This window comes from Podarcis liolepis (genome assembly GCF_965112155.1).
Source record: "Podarcis liolepis genome assembly, chromosome: 1".
Lineage (NCBI taxonomy): Eukaryota > Metazoa > Chordata > Lepidosauria > Squamata > Lacertidae > Podarcis > Podarcis liolepis.
The window spans coordinates 101328565-101333951 of record NC_139554.1 but is presented as its reverse complement, the minus strand read 5'-3'; the positions used below and the strand labels follow the sequence as shown (position 1 = coordinate 101333951).

Sequence of the window (5387 nt, the reverse complement as noted above, 5' to 3'; positions counted from 1 at the left end):
TTCCATATTCTTTCCCATTTTCTGGGACCCAAGTTGTAACCCAAATCCTTTTCCTGTCATTTTTGTAATCCTGTTAGATCACCTGTGTCTAATTTTGTTAATATTTTAGAAATTTGGGTGATCTGTCCTTTGGCATTAAATTATGTGCAGGATCAGGTGTTCAAACAGTGATAATTCTCTTTTCACTTGCTGTTTAATAATATATTTTACTATAAAGGAACTAATTTGCCTAAATTCAAACCCACAGTGCTCTTGTTCTTTTAAAAATTCTCTGATTTCTTCTTCTGTTTTAGGCTGGCCATTATTGTAGAAATCCCTAATCCTATATAATCCCTTTACTGACCATTGGGGGGGGGAAAATCCTGGTTTCTATTCTTAGTAAAGAAAAGTGGATGATTAAAAAAAGGGAGCAAGTAGAAACTGGATCAGTAACTTCCATCTAGATTTGAAAATTGTAATTGTAGTTTTTAAGAAGGGACTTTGTGCCCATTCTAGGTCCTTAAGATTTTTATTAAGGAAAAAAGCTGTCACTACTGGGATTCCATCTTAACAATCATTTTAACATTTTCTTTCTTTACTAATGGCTGGATTTGCCTTAATTGATTTGCCTTGTAATATAAATGAAGGTTGGAGATGCTCCGACATTCCACCTTCACCTTCTGACTTATATAAATAAGTTCTTTTGATTAATGATCTCTTCCCCCCTGCTCAAATATGTAGCCTTCTATTAACTTTAGAGCAGTTAATATTCCCCCCTTTACATTTTGCATCAAATGCACCTGCATAAGACGCAGTAAGGTATATTAACCTTAGAATCTACCCAGATCAGACAGTTAAAATAGGAGCACAGTTTGTTTGTTTTATTGTATTTACACCCCACCATTTCCTCCCAGGAGCTCAAGGTGGTTTACATGATTCTTCCCTCCCAGTTTTATACTCATAACAACCCTGTGAGGTAGGTTAGCCTGAGAGACAGTGATTGACCCAAGGTCACCCAGTGAGCTTCATGGGTGAGTAGAAATTCGAATCCTGGTCTCCCAGGTCCTAGTCTGACACTCCAGCCATTACATCAGAACAAGTAGTCCTTTTATAAAGAGTTCCTAAAGTTCTATTTTCCCAAATTAACAGAACTGACTATCCTAAATTTCATAATGTATTTATTCATTTAAATTTCTATACCACCCTTCATCCGAGGATCACAGGATGCTTTGCAGCTACTCAAACTTTCTTACATATATTTTTTTATTATCCCTCTTAACTAACTCCCCTTTCTCTCTTGTCTCCCACAGTCACTCCACTTTCCAACTGTCGCTTCCTAATTTACAGTTTCTTATCTGCTCCTCCCATTGGTCACAGTCACACTATACATTTAAATGGCTATGACACCACATTAAACAGTAATGGAATTCTGGGAGCTGTAGTTTGTAAAGGATGCTGAGAGTTATTAGGTGACCCCTATTCCCTTCAAAGAGCTACAATTTTCAGTGTGGTTTAACAACCAGTCCTTCCTGGGCAACTCTGCGCTCTACATGTGCTTCTTCCTTTGCTGCAGTTCTGCATATTTAACCCAAATATGAGGCAACTACTGTAGCACTCCTGTAGCACTGTTGTTTTCTGGGTTATTGCACCTGTCTTGAGTGGTCCTGTGTACAAAAGGCCAATCAGGGATGGGGGAATAACTTTTTTCAGTTTGCATTTCACATTTACAGGATCAATAAGCAAACGGAAACACAGCTGTCCTTCAAATTGTGCACTTCTCTGATTTTTTGTGATGCAGTTCTCCACTCAAAAAGTGTGTACAGAAAACATATAGAAAGATTGTGTACCTAGAAATGCACATATTAAGATAAAATAGTGTTAAAATGTATTATTTCAGGGGGAAATGCTTGGAGAAATATGTATATTAGGATAAGTGCACAAAATACTTTTGGTTTTTTTCTTGCTGACCTTTAAGGATTACAAACTGATCAAAAGATAGGGCAAACTGGATATTGGAATTTTTTTTAATAAAATGAGATAACTTGATACTTACAGATTTGTCAGTCTTGTCAGCAATGAAGGCTGGTCCACTACTGTGGCATAGCTCCCCCAAAGAGAATGTCAAGCAAAGCCCCCACATTTTCAAATCTCCCAAATTTCCAATGCCACATATTCTTTTCCATTCCACTCACCTTTTACACTTCCATTTGTACTCAAGGAAACTCTGCAAACATTCCTGTCAATCCACTGTTATCTGGCCAATCAGGTCTCTGCAGCACTCAGCCAATCCTAATCCAAAATTTTAGCTATGACAAAGAGGTCCTTCCCATGTGTTTCTGGGCAGAAAAGCCATGTTACTGACATTTAATTTTAGAGGGACTTCCTGTTCCCCAGCTACTGCTTGGAAGGCTCCTACTCCATCTGTTAGTTTGAGGGATGACCACGAGTCTCAGTATTGACTTAGTAGGGCTGCCCTGAAGGAAGGTCGAACATGCTCAGAGCTGTTTTCTTGAAAGCCATACCTCAAAACACATTTTTTTTCTAACTAGTCAGAAGGAGGGTGTGATTGCTATGAACCCACGCTAGAAATTGTGTCAGCAGCCAGGGACCCCTACTGGATCAACAAAGGACACTCAATGTCTCATTCCTGGTCAGTCACTGCCAGTTCAGACCTCATGCGTGATATTAAGGTTTTGTTTTGTTTGACCCAATATGCATCACTTTACACCTGTCTACACTGAATTGCATTTGCCACTTTACCATTCACTTAGTTTGGAGAGGTTCCTTTGAAGCACTTCACAATCTCTTTTTGTTTTGATAACCAGGATCAAGTCAATATCATCAGCAAACATGGCTACCTCACTGCTCACTCCTCACTCTAGACCAGGGACACATGAGTTTCCAGCTGTTTTGGAGTATAGTTCCCATAATCCCTGACCACTGGGACCACTGCTAGCTAGGGATGTTGGGGCTAACAACAGCTGGAGACCTAAGTTTGTGAAGTCCTGCTCTAGACCATTTATGAATAAGTTAAAAACCATGGTCCCAATACTGATCCTTGGGGGACTCCATATTATATTTCCCTCCATCTGGAGAATGGTCTACTTCTTCCTACTCTTTGCTTCCTATGACTTAACCAATTTCTTGACACACAAGAGGATCTCTCCTCTTATTCCTTAACTGTTAAACTTACTCAGTAATGCTAACCTGCATTACTTTCTCAAAACCTTCTTCATCCTTCCTTTATTGTGGAACATATTATATAAAGGCTTTTGCTGCAGTCAGAAGCGGAAGCAATTTTAACTCATCTTCCCTCCAGGTTTGACTATTCCTGAATTTTTTCCAGGCTTGTGTCCTATTGCCAATGCCTAAGTGCTGGTGGGTGTTTTACTTGCACTGAGATTCCCATTTTGACTTCATTTCTCCCAGGTGCTGCAGAAATTTGTGCTTCCCATTTCTGGTACTGTGTGTCGACTTCTTTAGGAGGAGGCTGGTAAAGAACAAATAATTTTTCTTAGCTGAAGAACAATTGTGGAAAACATGAGAACTTAAGTCTTGGATGTGGATGTGACCCAGCTCCCCTTTATGTCCAAAACCTTTCCAATTGAGTTCAGAATTGCTTCCAGGAGATCCACACAGGGAAACAATCTTGTGGTGAGCTAACTGTATGGCACATTTTCCATGTAGGAAACAGGGGTGAGCAAAGGGTGAAAGAAACTGGAAGGTGGGGGTGGGGAATTAGAGTAGAGAGTGGTGAAAAGGCTAAAACTCTCCATCCCTTTTACCACTTCCCATTGTTTTACTTTAGTGGTCTTTAGCTAAATAAAATTTAGATTCTCAATAGGACTGTATTCATCAGTTTCAATTTTCACACCAGAAACAGTGCTTTCCTGAAGGTGGCAAAATAGGTTCCCCAAACAGTAAATGGACTGGTGCCATCTCTCTCTCTCTCTCTCTCTCTCTCTCTCTCTCTCTCTCTCTCTCTCAACTTGACTGGGTCCCTAGGAAGGTTTTCTCTTCCCCTACTCCTTCCAAGAGTAATTCCATCCAATCAGAGATCACAAAGTGAATGAGGTGACATCATAGTGCTGGGTAGAGGTTGTTATGTGTCGTTGTTCTTGAGGGCAACAAAGCCAATGAGATGTTTCCTGCATGGGTGATTCTAACCAATTGGATCACTGATTTCCCTCACTTGTCTCTTCATGGAAAATTTCATCCCCTCTCAATACAATATCTGAAAAAAATAACCCCTTTTCATCTCACGCCTAGTCAAATCATTTTCACTGAATTCAAGAAGCCATGAACCATGGTAACCAATTGGACACTGCAACATCATCCCACATTCCCCACAAGAGTATACATCTGCTGCCTCACTAGTCAGTCTCTTCTGATCTACTAGCAAGATAGGAACAAGATTCCAATATGGGCTAGATATATCATCTGCAATCTCCTTTCACTGTCATAAATGCTTATTCAGATACTGTCCTACTTCTAGGCATGCTTCCATTTACTTTTTTCTGGTTTGCTTCTTAGATGGATAGCATCCATTTCCAACATGTTGAATCCCCTCTACCTTGCTATCCTATGTCTCCTGATATGTCCTTTCTGCCTGGAAGCACAACGCTTCTGGATGAGATAGCAAAAATGTCCTGCCCTCACGTTTACAGCTAGGCATGGTCTACCTGCACCTAAGTTTTTGCCAACATATCACATTTTAATGCAAACAAATACAAACACTCAACTCTAAGTTTAATAACAGGAGCCTGTGCCCCTCCCACTCTATATTATTGAAGTGTAGGTTGACATTTATTTAATATATATGTTAATGAAAAACAGAAAGTTGGATTTGGACAGTAAGAATCCAGAGCTGAAGCTACCCCTTTAAAACCATCACTTGTTTTACATTATGGCTATGGGCAGGCATCCAGCAGAAAGTGAATAAATTATTTCAAGGATGCTCCAACAGAAAGGTATATTTTGAAGCTCCTAAAAGACTGGCCCTTTTTCAGCTAATCAAATAATTTACAGGTAGGCACAACAAAGCATGTGGCATGAAGGGAAGCATGAAGCTGGGACCTAATCTATAAAGGACAACATGCTAGTGTATAAACTGGGGTCAGAAATGTCCAGATTTACTTATTTGTTTATCATAGGCCAACCTTTATTTTATTCTGGCATGATAGTCCTATTGAACTTTTTTCTTTCTTTGTCTACTTTTGCACTAGTATTAGATGTTAGTTGTAACATAAAGGTAAAAGTAAAGGACCCCTGACAATAAAGTCCAGTTGCGAACGACTCTGGGGTTGCCGCGCTCATCTCACTTTAAAGGCCAAGGGAGCCGGCATTTGTCCGCTTCCACAGACAGCTTTTCCACGTCATGTGGCCAGCATGACTAAGCCGCTTCTGGT

At 39.9% G+C, this 5387-nt stretch overlaps 1 long non-coding RNA gene across 1 annotated transcript; it reads left to right on the top strand.

Moving 5' to 3' along the window:
• Positions 1 to 3252: 3252 nt before the first annotated feature.
• LOC310705246 lies at positions 3253 to 4818 on the top strand. Its single transcript, XR_014525203.1, has 2 exons — positions 3253 to 3633; positions 4513 to 4818. It is a non-coding gene; the product is annotated as an uncharacterized lncRNA (long non-coding RNA).
• Positions 4819 to 5387: the final 569 nt, after the last annotated feature.